We start from the raw sequence: 16,168 nt of genomic DNA on the forward strand, positions 1-16,168 counted from the left end.
TTGTTGCGATTTTAAATATTATTATTGTAAGTAATAATTGGTGCATATCACTAGCATATATTAGTAACTACTCCCTTCGTTTTTTATTATAAGTCGTTTTGGAAAAAAAATTGTATTTTAATATAAGTCGCTTTACAATTCCAATGAATAATTAATGTTATTTTTCCTATTATATCCTTAAATATTTATTATTCTCTCTCCTTTCAATTATATAAATTTATCTTCCACATGTCATTAATGAAGGATAATTTTGTAAAAACCTTCATAATTTCTCATTTTCATACAACAATTATTATTTTGCTTAATCTGTGTGAAAAGTCTAAAACGACTTATAATAAAACGGAGGGAGTATGTCAATGGTAACTAATTGATGAATGAATTCAAACTTTATAAATATTGGTTTGATAAGCATGTGATGTGAATCCAGATGGGACCCGTGCGATAGCACGGGTTTCTTACTAGTTTTAATTAAATCTTAGTCAAAACAATATTTTAATAGTAACTAATTAATATAATTTTAAAATAAATAAATAAAATATATAATTTGTTTGTTAAAATATCTTACATTATAATAATAATTATTTTTTAAATAAATAATAACTACAATAATCCCTTATATATATATATATATATATATATATATATATATATATATATATATATATATATATATATATATAAAGTAATTTAAGAAAAAAAAATTTATAAAAAAAATTGGGTTAATATTTTAGATGTAATGCATCAAACTGGTGTAGCAAGCTATATGAAGCAGTCCTAGAATAGATTAAAATTTAACATATAGAGACATTGGTGTAGCAAGCTATATGAACCAAAACCACTTGGTATATGTTAGAGGTCTATCATTCGCATTACACCCCCACAATTCTTGTTGTTGATGTTGTGGTGCGCTATTAGGTTGTGCGCGTGCATGGCTTTACTGATGAGTGCTCTAGAGATTTTGCCAAGATCTCATACGGCCCCACTTGACATTCATGTAGGTGATTTCATCAAGCTGCAAATCATACACCGCACATAAGGGATATGAAATTCATTAAAAGCTACAAAAGCTTATCCTCTCTTTAATGCAGTATATAGCACTTTATCACTCACACCATAAGAAAGAGACGAAGAAAAATTAATTAATTAATTTTTTATGCTAGCATAACTAACAAGCAACTAGTTTTTATCCATAGAAACCTTTTTCATGGGATCTCCAATCACAAAGGTTGGGTTCCCATCACTCGTTAGTTTCAATTAGCTTAAGTCTCATTCCCTTCAATGTGTCACAAATTACTTTCTTCCCCAGGGGCTTTGTTAGAGGGTCAGCTAAGTTTACTTCTGACTTCACATAATCGATTGATATTGTTCCATCTTTTAACAGATGTTTTACTATATTATGTCTCAATTAAATAGGTCTACTTTTACCATTGAATGACTTGTTCTTTGCCACGGCTATTGCCGATTGACAATCACAATGCAACGACACTAATGGAGTTGATTTTATTCCTAAAGGAATATTAGCTAAGAGGTTTCTTAACCACTCAGCTTCACTATCAGCCAATTCCATAGCTATGAACGGTCTAATTTCATAGTTGATCTAGCAATAATGGATTGTTTGACTACCAGCCAATTCCAGAGCTATGAACGATTTGATTCCATAGTTGATCTAGCAATAATGGATTGTTTGACTGATCTATGTAACATCCGTATTTTTCCTTAAATTAATTTAATTAGAATTTAAATTATTTATTGGAATTAATTGGATTTATGTAATTATGCGGTGATTGAAATAATAAAATTGGAATATGTAGTAATGGGCCAGTGTTGTAGTTAGTGAGAAAGGGGGTGCAAGAAATAAGGCCTTTACTAAAGCTATGTTGTGTTTTTCATAAAACAAGATTTTTGGAAGAAGAGAAACACAAGTGCATTTGGGAGAACACAGAGAACGTGAAAGTGCGACAGAGGAGAAGAAGAGGAAGAGAGCTTCAAGGATCCCAAACTCTAAGGTAAGGGGGGACTCTTCCGGTTAACCTCTATTATCGGGTCGTAGGCGTTAGGATTGAAATCGTATACTATTGATTCGATAGAGAATATGTTCTAGGTTGGGGTTTTGGTATTTAGGTTCAATTTTGTGATCTTTGTGTAATTACTTGTTGGTGGTGATTGTTGATGTTAAAAGTGTTGTTTGATTGATGATATAACTCATATTGCATGTGAAATCCCTCTGTTTTTCGTATACAATCGTATTGGTTCGATTGGGGGATGTTTGGGGGGATTCAAGGTGCTGAAAACTGGTTTTTGGGTTGCAGGTACGAAGTAATCGGTTACCGAAAGGGGTGTAATCGATTACCCATAGTAAAAACAGCAAATATGGGATTTTGAACTTCAGTAACCGATTACTGGTGTTTGGGTAATCGGTTACCGATGTACGTTTTTGAAAAATACTTATTTTTATAAAACTCATAACTTTTGATCCGTAAGTCCGTTTTGGGTGCCGTTCGAAGCGTTAGAAAGCTAACGGAATGCTCTTTATGATTAAAATAAATTAATTAGCACTAGATAATTTAATTATTGTGTGATTTTGAAAATGACATGTAATTGTATCTGTGTATGCCATGGATTAATGTTATTTAAGAATAACATGTATGGAGATTGTGTATTATGTACTAATTGTGATACATGGAATTGATGAATGATAATTTATATGTATTGTTGTGATTGTTACATGATGAATGTATGTTATACCAATGGTGGATAATTCAATATGTTGAATTGTGATGAATGTGCTAGACGTAGTATTATGATGATGTAAATCTCATGTTGTCGTTGTGTGGATTTGATGTACTTAGTACATAATTGTGGAATGTATTATTGTTGTATGCATTGTGTGATGAGTCGAGATATGATAATGTTGTTCATATGATTGAAGTGGCGATGTTGTGATAAGATCATTATAATATTGATAATGTGATCATGTGGTGATTGTTTTGATGTCTAATGATGTTATTGTGATTGAATGATGCATATATATAAACTAGGGGTGGCAAAACGGGCCGCCCGCCCCGCCCGCCGCCCGCCCCGCCTTATGCCCGCCAAAAAACAAGCGGGGCGGGCATGCCCGCCAAGTAAAATGGGCATCAAAATCATGCCCGCCCCGCCAAGATGGCGGGTTGGCGGGCGGCGGGCTTACCCGCCTATTTTTATTTATATTCTTTTAATAGATTTAATATGTTTTTTTACCTTTTAATTAAACTTTTCACTTATTTTTTAAAACAATTTTTTATAAAAGTAATTTTTTAACAAATTTACTCTAAAAAATATTACATATATTTATAAATAAATGTATAAAATAAACCATCAAGAATTGCAATTACTAGAATTAACTAAAAAAAGAGTGAGTTTTGGAGGAGGAGCGGGTTTTGGCGAGCGGCGGGCTTTGGCGGGGCGGGTTTTGGCGGGGCGGGCTTTGGCGAGCGGCGAGCGTAAAATCCCAACCCAACCCGCCAATTTTTGGCGGGTGCGCGGGCGGCCCGGCGGGCCCCGGCCCGTTTTGCCACCCCTAATATAAACATACTTGATGATGATGATGATGATGATGAAATGAGTATTAGATGATGTTACTCATTAGACTTGACGATGGTATAAGTATGTTCATGTATGTTTGCATTCATTCATGTTCATTGATGATACTGTATCCATAAGGGTGTGTTGGATCAGTGAAGGGCATGATTCCCATTGTGTGGAATCTGTGCTGGCAGGGCCGTATCTTGATGATGTTGGATCGGTCATGGGTTATTCCCATTTGATGATGTTGGTACCACATGCATAGTGTCAGTTGCATTCATATGCATGATTTTATAACATGATTGGAGGTTTTCCAGTGTTATAAATATTGATGATGTGTTGGTTGTTTATGATGATGAAACTTGCCTGAATATATGTTGATGTTGGGTGAATATTATATTGTTGATGTTTTGTCGTTTATGAACTGATAACATTGTTTAATTGTGAATGAGACTCACCCTTACTGTTGATCATTTTCAGATTGAGGATAGCGGCTGTTCGACTCGGTGAGGATTAGCTCATGAGTCAGTTGTTTAGTTAGCGTCAGGTGTCATGCTCTGATAGTTGTAACACTGGGGACGCGATGTTTAGAGTTTATGTTTTATAACTCTAGTTATGTTTTTAAGTTTGAAGGATTAGTTTGAAAGATGTTAAACTTAATCTGTTTGATTTAATTCCGCTGTGTTGACATGAATTGTTTTAATTAATGAGAATTTCCTCAGTGAATGCATGACATGACTGAACGATGTTTTTAATTTATTTTGAATTGTGACACCCTTTTTCATGTACTCTGAATAAACTTATTTAATTTTTCCGCGGGGTTTAGAAGGGTGTTACAATAGTGGTATCAGAGCAGGTCGGTCCGTCCGGCCAAATGTCGAGTCAGTTGAGTTGCACGACAGTTGAATACTGTCGGCATATTATCCCTTGGTATGCGACATGTGAGTGGATCACTGTCGGTACTTGGTTGTTTATTGCGGAATTTGGTTTGAAACAAGTGGGGGAGAAGCTTCGCTTCTCGGTTATGTTTCAGTTGTAAGACGATTGATTCAGTAGGATGTTGTTGGCAACAGTGCAAGAGTTGTTGGAGTTGTTGTTTTCCGAATCGAAGGTGACTTGAAATTAGGACTTGACTGGTAGTTAGGTTGGAATGTCTTGAAGGAAAATGATTAGAGGTAATTGATGATTATTTGTAGGAGAAGGAAATTAAGAAGTTGTAATGTATCAGCTCTGTTGATGGGCTGCGAAGTTGTCAGTTGAGTAGCCGTACGACTCGGAAGAGGTTCAGCTGCAAGTTTGCAAAGAGGATTGCTGTCGTAATGTTCCAGAAATCGCACTTCGGCGATGTGATGTGTTGCTCAAGTTATAAGAATGTTTGGAAGTGAAGAGATATGATAAGGGACTGTTTGGAACGTGATTGAGTTGAAGAGAATGAGTTTTGAAGTGAGATTTTCGTAAGCAAAACGCAGGAAAATTGTTGAATAGCTGCAAAACTTCGAAAATTCATAACTGGAGTTCTGGACATCCGATTTGAGTTCCGTTTGAAGTGTCGGAAAGCTAATGAGATTAACTTTGTTATAAAAATGGTTGCAGCAGCTGTAATATAATTAATTGTGACAGAATGACGTTGGAAAGATGTGAAGTTACGGTTACTCTTGTTCTTATAACTAGATTTCTTTATTGGTACTGCACGGGATGTCAGTGTCAGAGTGGAACGGATTGAAGGAATAATTAGAAGGTTTGTTGAGAATTAATTTTAAGAACTGAATGTACCATTTGAAAAGTTTTGGGAATACCGTATAGAGCGTCGCTGCATGATGTCGATGTTGCATTTTTGGATAACGATTGGAAAATTCATATCTTGAGTTCCGAGTGTCGGATTAATGTGTCGTTTGAACCTACGAAGAGGTGAAATTATGTTCTACCTTATGGGAGAGTTATAAATACAGTAGATTGATCCTATAAGGAGATATTGTGAAGTCGGTTAAGGAAGAGTGAAACTTGTTGAATAGGAATGCATACTACCGCAATCATTTGAAACGAAGTTGAGTGGAACATGGTTGATGAATAAGTTGATGAGATGTTCGGTAATAAAGATGATTTGAGTGCCGATGGATTTTAGTGAGAAGAGACTTAGTAGTAAAGATAAAATAAACTTTAGAACTCTTGGAGTCGTATTTGGGAGGCCAAAGTAACAACAAGTATAAAAGAAGAATTGTAGAGAACTTTTAACACCTATTGATGTGAGAAAGAATTTGTTGAGAGGTCGAGTGGAATGACATTGGGCGTGAAAGATGTCATGAAATTTAGAGTAAAACCACGAGTTATGAATTTTGTCGCGGTCTTTTGCTAAGAGGAGGATTTTGATTTGGAACGAGATGAATAGTAATGTACAAGTATATTAGTGATTATGAAGTTTGGAAGTACTTAACAAGTGTGTGATGCTAAGTGACTGTGAAGCGGATTGTGTAAAATGTTTGGACGTCGGTGTCTCACCGATAAGATCTAATAAGAGGGAAGTGCGCGAGTTGTAAAGACTCAAAGTGAATTATTGAACTATGATGATGTTGATGAGTTTGAGTGCAAACTCGAAAAGGACACTATTATGTAGTAACGACAGTTTATGCTTACATATGGTTGTCGGCTATCTATTGACAAATTGAGGACTTGATCACCCTTAATCTCTTGTTGATAGTAGAAGAAATCATATCGATAAGATAAGCTTGTTTTGTTACCTTAATGGTATATGTTGTGATGAATACTAAGCCGTGAGAATAATCACTCACCATGTTGTGTGAACTTATGAAGAAATGAATGTGAAAGAGTGCGACATATTGGACGATGACTTAAGACAGGTAATCGGAGTCGCACAATGAAAGTGTGATGTGGAGTAGTGTTATGGGTACTACTAGTAGACAGTGAGGAATTAATATGTCTGAAGCCTACGTAGAGAACATGAATTAATCTATATGTTGGATTTAGAATCTAGTGGATGTAAGGATGCCGTGCCGGAAGATTATGACTCTTTTGAATAATTTCCAAGATGATGAGTATGTTATTGTGGTTGTACGTAGTTAACGAGTATGTATTCGGCGAAGTTAAGACGGTGAGTTGATACCATATGGTACTATAATAATTTTGTGCTGTTATTGAGGTGATATTGTAGATTCCAGATATAATGAGGAATTATACTCTATGAAGGACGAAGTTGATTTGATTCTTAAAAGAGAGTGGGACTCAGTTTGAGCTATTTTGTAAGCAACAGTATATTGAGGCAGATGAGTGTAATTATAACTACTTGTGTGTGCTCGTTCCGATGGTTGGAATGTTTTAATAGATGTAGTAACTCAGGAATTTATTTTGAGTGCGTGCTAATATTGCTAAGTGGTAAATTAGTACCATGTATGGTAAAGGAAGATTTTAAACGAATGAGTAAAGAGAGTCGGAATTGGGTAAAACTCAGAAATCTAATTGGTAATGATAGTTGTAACGAGTAACCAGAGTAGTGCAGCGAAAACGGACTATAACGGGTTAGATAATTACTGATGTGACTCGAGAGGAGTCAGATAGTGGAAATTAAATGGTATAGGGATATGCTTATTGAGTTCTTGAAGGAAGCAGTTGGTGAAAATTTTTATCGTTCAGACGGGAAGGTATGTTTAAGGATGGTACGTTCGGTAGATGGAATGCATTACTGCAGTGTCGAACGGGTATAATCATGCTATGGATAAGGAATGATATTACACAAACGTGTGTAGCGAAAATCTATATTAGTGTTGAGTGACGACCTTATTGACAGATGCAGATAAGTTAATGTCATGATGACAGTGCTATTAAGTAGTGGAATATTGAGAAGGGCGGATAGGATTGTGGAAAGATCCTTATCCTAAATGAGGTTTTGATCCCGCTTTCTAAGATGGGATCGTAGTGCGTATGTATAATTTCTATGATGGAGAGGTTAAAGAAATACTACACATCTTACGGACGTGGACGTTGGTTTCTCTTTCGGTTTGAAAATGAATTTGATTTTGAGATGGTAAGATGAAGGATAGTGTACAACTATGAGTACGCGTTTGGTTGACTATTCATGTCTTATTCAGTCATTGGGCGTATTGTGTGGGTTGTACCTCAATTATTCCATTGTTGTTAACCTTTTGGAGGGATAACAAGTAGTACACCTTTGGAGGGTCATATGCGACGTAAGAGTTGAGATCGAAGGCATGAGACATGCTTTATGTTGTTTATGTCAGATGAATTTTGAGGATCGACTAGGGAAATGTTACCTGGGAATTGGAGAGTCAGACGAAGGACTCATATCCGAAACTTTTCATTTGAAGTATGTTTTCGAGGACGAAAACTCTTTTAGTGGGGGAGAGTTGTAACATCCGTATTTTTCCTTAAATTAATTTAATTAGAATTTAAATTATTTATTGGAATTAATTGGATTTATGTAATTATGCGGTGATTGAAATAATAAAATTGGAATATGTAGTAATGGGCCAGTGTTGTAGTTAGTGAGAAAGGGGGTGCAAGAAATAAGGCCTTTACTAAAGCTATGTTGTGTTTTTCATAAAACAAGATTTTTGGAAGAAGAGAAACACAAGTGCATTTGGGAGAACACAGAGAACGTGAAAGTGCGACAGAGGAGAAGAAGAGGAAGAGAGCTTCAAGGATCCCAAACTCTAAGGTAAGGGGGGACTCTTCCGGTTAACCTCTATTATCGGGTCGTAGGCGTTAGGATTGAAATCGTATACTATTGATTCGATAGAGAATATGTTCTAGGTTGGGGTTTTGGTATTTAGGTTCAATTTTGTGATCTTTGTGTAATTACTTGTTGGTGGTGATTGTTGATGTTAAAAGTGTTGTTTAATTGATGATATAACTCATATTGCATGTGAAATCCCTCTGTTTTTCGTATACAATCGTATTGGTTCGATTGGGGGATGTTTGGGGGGATTCAAGGTGCTGAAAACTGGTTTTTGGGTTGCAGGTACGAAGTAATCGGTTACCGAAAGGGGTGTAATCGATTACCCATAGTAAAAACAGCAAATATGGGATTTTGAACTTCAGTAACCGATTACTGGTGTTTGGGTAATCGGTTACCGATGTACGTTTTTGAAAAATACTTATTTTTATAAAACTCATAACTTTTGATCCGTAAGTCCGTTTTGGGTGCCGTTCGAAGCGTTAGAAAGCTAACGGAATGCTCTTTATGATTAAAATAAATTAATTAGCACTAGATAATTTAATTATTGTGTGATTTTGAAAATGACATGTAATTGTATCTGTGTATGCCATGGATTAATGTTATTTAAGAATAACATGTATGGAGATTGTGTATTATGTGCTAATTGTGATACATGGAATTGATGAATGATAATTTATATGTATTGTTGTGATTGTTACATGATGAATGTATGTTATACCAATGGTGGATAATTCAATATGTTGAATTGTGATGAATGTGCTAGACGTAGTATTATGATGATGTAAATCTCATGTTGTCGTTGTGTGGATTTGATGTACTTAGTACATAATTGTGGAATGTATTATTGTTGTATGCATTGTGTGATGAGTCGAGATATGATAATGTTGTTCATATGATTGAAGTGGCAATGTTGTGATAAGATCATTATAATATTGATAATGTGATCATGTGGTGATTGTTTTGATGTCTAATGATGTTATTGTGATTGAATGATGCATATATATAAACATACTTGATGATGATGATGATGATGATGATGATGATGATGATGAAATGAGTATTAGATGATGTTACTCATTAGACTTGACGATGGTATAAGTATGTTCATGTATGTTTGCATTCATTCATGTTCATTGATGATACTGTATCCATAAGGGTGTGTTGGATCAGTGAAGGGCATGATTCCCATTGTGTGGAGTTTGTGCCGGCAGGGCCGTATCTTGATGATGTTGGATCGGTCATGGGTTATTCCCATTTGATGATGTTGGTACCACATGCATAGTGTCAGTTGCATTCATATGCATGATTTTATAACATGATTGGAGGTTTTCCAGTGTTATAAATATTGATGATGTGTTGGTTGTTTATGATGATGAAACTTGCCTGAATATATGTTGATGTTGGGAGAATATTATATTGTTGATGTTCTGTCGTTTATGAATTGATAACATTGTTTAATTGTGAATGAGACTCACCCTTACTGTTGATCATTTTCAGATTGAGGATAGCGGCTGTTCGACTCGGTGAGGATTAGCTCATGAGTCAGTTGTTTAGTTAGCGTCAGGTGTCATGCTCTGATAGTTGTAACACTGGGGACGCGATGCTTAGAGTTTATGTTTTATAACTCTAGTTATGTTTTTATGTTTGAAGGATTAGTTTGAAAGATGTTAAACTTAATCTGTTTGATTTAATTCCGCTGTGTTGACATGAATTGTTTTAATTAATGAGAATTTCCTCAGTGAATGCATGACATGACTGAACGATGTTTTTAATTTATTTTGAATTGTGACACCCTTTTTCATGTACTCTGAATAAACTTATTTAATTTTTCCGCGGGGTTTAGAAGGGTGTTACAATCTACATACAATTGCACCTCCACCTAGTGTAAACACATAGTCACTAAGAGATTTTTTCTCATCTGAGTCAGGTATTCAATTAGCATCACAATATCCTTCTAATACAACGGGAAATCCATTATACTCAATACCATAATTCATGGTACCTCTTAAATATTTGAGAACTCTAGAAAGAGCCTCCCAGTGGTCCTGATTGGGTTTATGTGTATATCTACTCAATCTACCTACTGCATATGCAATATCAGGTTGAGAAAAGTTCATTAAATGAAGTAGGCTCCCAATAATTTAAGCATATTGAGTTTGATCAACAAGATCGCCTTTATTCTTCTTTAATTGAGAGTTAGCATCATAAGGGGTACTCACCGACTTTAAGTCATAATGACCAAACTTCCTTAGAAGTTTCTCAATATAATGTTCTTGAGATAGTATTATACTAACATCCTTCCTTATGATTTTAACTCCCAAAATTACACTTGCTTCACCCATATCTTTCATTTCAAATTTGGAAGCAAGAAACTTTTTAGTTCTAATCACAATATTAATACAAGTACCAAAGATGAGCATGTCATCAACATACAAACATTTAGTCACATATTCATTGTTCACAGATTTAGTGTACACACATTTATCAACTTCAATTGATGAAAATCCATCACTAATCAAAACTTGATTAAATTTTTCATGCCATTGTTTTGGTGCTTATTTTAAACCATATAATGATTTAAGAAATTTACAAACTTTATTTTCTTGACCAGAAACTACACATCCTTCGGGTTGTGACATATAAATATCTTCTTCTAAAACTCCGTTTAAAAATGTTGTTTTTACATCCATCTGATGAATAACTTGTTTATAAATAGAAGCAAGAGCTATTAAAACACGAATCGATGAAATTTGGGTTACTGGATCAAAATAATCAATATTTAGTTTTTGAGTAAAACCTTTTGCAACTAATCTAGCTTTATATTTTTCAATCAAACCACTAGGAAAATATTTTTTTCTTAAAAATCCATTTGCAACCAATTGGTTTTGCTCCTTTCGGTAAATCAACCAAAATCCAAGTACGATTTTTTTGAAATTGAGTCCATTTCAATTTGAATAGCTTCTTTCCAAAATTTTGCATCAGAAGAAGAAATTGCTTCATAAAATGTTTGAGGTTCATTTTCAACAAGATATGTATAAAAATCACTTTCGAAGGATGTCTCTTTTCTTTGTCTTTTACTTCTTCTTAAATTATCACTTGATTTTTAATTTAAAATATCTAAAAATGGTTTATCAACAACACTTTCAACATTAACAGGAAAAACACTTTCCAAAAATTCAACACTTTTAGTTTCAACAATAGTGTTATTAGCAAACATGTCACTTTTAAGAACAAAAACTCTATATGCAGCACTATGTTCAGCATAACCAATAAACAAACAATCAGATGTCTTAGAACCTATTTTCCTTTTCTTGGGATCGAGTAACATAACTTTTGCTAAACACCCCCCACACTTTTAAATATTTCAAAGTTAGCTCATAACCTTTCCATTACTCATACGGTGTTTTACCGGTAATTCTATGCGGAATTCTATTTTGCAAGAAACATACGGTTAACAAAGCATCGCCCCAAAGGTTGTCTGGTGCATTTGAACTAACAAGCATAGCATTCATCATTTCTTTTAAAGTCCTATTTTTTTCAGCTACTCCATTTGATTGAGGAGAACAAGGGGGAGTTACTTCATGAATCATTCTTTCTTTTTCACAAAAGTCATTAAAAGAAATATACTTTCCTCCTCTATCAGATCTAACTCTTTTTATTTTTTTATTTAATTGATTTTCTACTTCATCTTTGTATCAAATAAATTTATTGAATGCTTATTTATTTCCTCCTCTAGACATGGTTTGCTTTAAATCTCCTAGATATGTATGAATTAAACTAAGAATATCAGATTCACGTTGCACAGACATACATGTTTTCTTTGTTAATTTAGATTCTAAGCATATTTCACATTTATCAAATTGCTTATTATTTTAAGTAATCATATCAAGAATTTGCATTATATTAATATAAGATGAATTAACATGTCCTAATCTAGCATGCCATATATCATAAGAATCAATCAAGTAAGCAGAAGAAGAAACTTTATTATTCATAACTTCGGAAATGTTCAACACAAAGAGTCCCTGGTCACAATAACTTTTTCCCACAAACACATTATTCTTTGACATTACAATCTTGTCAGATTCGAACGACGCCTTAACCCCACCCTTGCTCAAAAGAGCCATAGAAATTAAATTAGCCCTTATATTAGGCACATGTAATACTTCACTTAAAGCCAAGGTCTTTCCTGATGTGAGTTTTAACATAACTTTGTCTTTTCCTGAAACTGCAACAGTTCAAGAATCACCAAGATAAATTTGTTCTTCTCCATCCCCCATAGTAGTGTAGGAGGTAAAGGCATCTTTATTAGCACATATGTGCCAAGTAGCTCCAGAGTCTACTATCCATTTGTTCACATCAGTCACAATATTTGCTTGAGCAATGACAACAAAAATAATATCATCTCCTTCAGCCAAGTTAGCTTTAGGAGGATTCTCATTCCTCTTGCGATATTTGCATTGAGGTGCATGACGATCTAGCTTACCACAAACATAACATTCTCCTCTTTTTTTTAAAAGTGGGATTAATAACACGGGGAATAAAATTATTATGATCAGGTTTATGATGGTACCTCTTTTTGTGAAACTTATTATGAGTATTATTTTGGACCAGATTTGCTCGAGAAACAAAACTTTTTGCCTTTGCAGCCTTGCTCTCCTTTCTGTTTTTGCCTTCCAGGATTCCGGTAACCTCTCGATGAGAATTCCAGCAACAAATTACGCTAACCCCTAGAATTTTTTTTAATAAGCAATTTGTATCTAGCGGGTTTCAAACCCGAGACCTTGAGAGGAGCACACTCTCAAGTCTCAAGCGTTTCACCGCTAGACCACACACGCACATATATCTTAAATTATAATTAATAATAATAATTGTTTTTTAAATAAATAATAAGTACAACACATTGCTCCCAATAGAGCTTTAGTGAGGTCTCGTATATGAATATATTTACGATTTTATGCCTTACCATCTATTCTTAAATTCAACAACATGTGTACATCTTCTAAAATTATCGTGTACTCTTTTATTGGAAGATGAAATATGTGTGTTTTTGTCATATTTCTATAAGAATTGGGACAAGTTTGAATAAATACTATATGGATTAATATTGATAACTTGTCTAAATCATGCATGGTCCAAATATGAAAGTATAATGATGTAGGGTAGAATGTATCCTTGAACACAAGGTCTAAATGTGGATTTACCCTAAAATAAATTTAAAAAAAAAAAAACAATTATTACATATAAGTTGGTAATACAACAACAACATTAACAGAGTCTTATCAAATTAAGATGGATAAGTTATACATGAATCAAATTTCGCTATGATATTATATCAAAAATCATGTTTGTGTCAAATTCATTAATTTCGAGATTTTTTTAATAGTTGTTAGTTGAATATGTTGGCTGAACAGTTTAGAAGAAGAGGTTAAATAGACTTTTCCATCTTAAAATTTTTGCCAATAAGAGTTTAAAGTGGAAGTAAAATTGTGCATTGTAACTTCAAGATTAGAAGAATTGTGCATTGTAACTTTAAAATTATAAAATAATGATGAAGAACTATGAAAAATATGACTATTTATCTATTTACATTCAAATCGAGAAATTTGAATGTAATTACATTAGATTGTTAAACATTCTAATTTGAAGACTAGAACTAATGAGACCTATATACTTATGAAATTAAATAATTATCAATCAAAATTAAGAACCTAAAACATAAAAAATAGTAAAGAAAATATGAGAAAGAGAGTCGATGCACTAAAACTTATACTAGTTTAATGTCTTCTTTCTCGCTTGCCATCTAATCATGTCTCTGATAGAGATCCATATGAACTTGTTTTCTATTATTTCTGATTATGGTTACACATAAGACACCGTTGTTTTGAATCGGAGCAGAGATTGACCGGTATGATGGTGAAAGTTGATGTAGTGAACTTTTGATGCAAGAGTGAGGGTTTTCTGGTGATCGGAGATGGCACATACAAAAAAGTTAGCATGCTAGTACTCAAGATAATAAAATATTGAGGTGAAATTTTACAAGTGTGAGTTGAATCATACTTAAGTGGGATTCAGGGTCACACTTATATATGAGACAACATTGTAATTGTCTCCAGACCATATAGTGTTGAACGCAAACGATTTTGATAATAATTCAATGACTTCGAACAAAAGGAATGTGTACTCTATGACGGTGACTCTTGAGGTAGCGGCGTGAGAAATATCTTGAAGAGATAGAGCCTTAGTAAATTGAGTAAGTCTTGTGGGTGTTGGCTAGCTTAGAACAACATGAAATATTTAAATTAGTCTCAATACACCCTCAAACCTATTGTACAATACTTCTTTCCATCCTATTTATATTTGTTTTCACTTTTTAAATATATTAAGTAACTAAATATTTAATATTTTGGGATAATATATAGATCAAATACATTAATTGAAAAAATTAAAAATATTTTCTATAGAGGTTATATATGAGCTAGGTAAGTGTTTAATTAAAAACTCCATTAAAGATTCATAATAATGAAACCATAATACTACTCCACTAGTTGGATTATTTTGAATTCAAATCCAGATTTTGGAATTGTAAAATGAAAGAAGGGAATTTCTACCAAAAAATTCCCAAAAGAATTTAGCTAAAAGTCCATTCCCTCTTCTTCTTTTTTTGAGAAAATTGCACTAACCTCAATCATTGCTGTTCAGCAACATTGTAAAAATGGGCCAGGGACCCGTTAAAGTATCTTTTACTTAATAGAACTGGAGGTTACTAACTTACTACTATGATTGCATCCTATAAATAGAGCTAAATTTAATAATATAGATTAATGTAGGTTACTATATAACTGTTTAATAAAGTGCTTATTGTCGCCTACATTTAAAATTGTAGAGTACTATATTTTGGCTTAGAAGTAACGATTCTTTCTAAGATCTAAGCATGGGAGAAGAAAATTAACCAATTTTATAATCCTAAATCTTTGGTATATGTTGCTCACAGGTACATGCTTTAGCTACTCCATTCGTCTCAACTTCCTTTAAAATATTTGGGTTAAATATACAAACCCCCTTGTAATGTTAGTGAGTTTAAGTTTTAGTCTCTGATAAAGTTTTTTTTTTAAAACAAACCTAGATTTTAATTTTATTTTGATTTACTTTTTATAAGCCACGTGGTGCTCACAGGTGCATGCTTTAGCTACTCCATTCGTCTCAACTTCCTTTAAAATGTTTGGGTTAAATATACAAACTCCCCTTGTAATGTTAGCGAGTTTAGGTTTTAGTCCCTGATAAAAAAATTTTTGTAAAACAAACCTGGATTTTAATTTTATTTTGATTTACTTTTTATAAGCCACGTGGAATTTTCAATTATTTTAATTAAGCCACGTGGAATTTTCAATTATTTTAATTTTTTTATTCTTTTTTTATCTACGTTTATATTTTTTTTTACATTTTTTAAAATTAGTTTTATTAATATTTTAAAGAAAGATCTATTTTATAAATTAATTATTAAAACTTTATTTGGGCCTTTGAACCCATGATATTTTCACACACAATGATACTTCCAGCCCATTACTCCAGCCTGGTTTAAAGTCAACAATATGCATGTATTTTTGTATTACATACACTCATATCCTCTTCTTCAAAAACGATGTGGGACTCCAAAAAGAAACTCCAAAAATACTGAGTTATTTGTTCATCGCTACTGTGCAATATAAGAAGCTGGCCACTTGAAACACCAACCAAACCAACTGTACCAAATTGCATGAAACACGTGCTCCTTTCATGAACAACTCCCACTTCACCTTCTTCTAATGTACACCATTTTGTATACCTTCCAAAAAATATCATCTTGTAATGGTAGTTCATCTTCTTCATCTGTAAGTGAAATTTAGAGTGAAAGAA

Source organism: Vicia villosa, unplaced genomic scaffold (genome assembly GCF_029867415.1).
Source record: "Vicia villosa cultivar HV-30 ecotype Madison, WI unplaced genomic scaffold, Vvil1.0 ctg.000316F_1_1_1, whole genome shotgun sequence".
In the NCBI taxonomy this organism is placed as follows: Eukaryota; Viridiplantae; Streptophyta; class Magnoliopsida; order Fabales; family Fabaceae; genus Vicia; species Vicia villosa.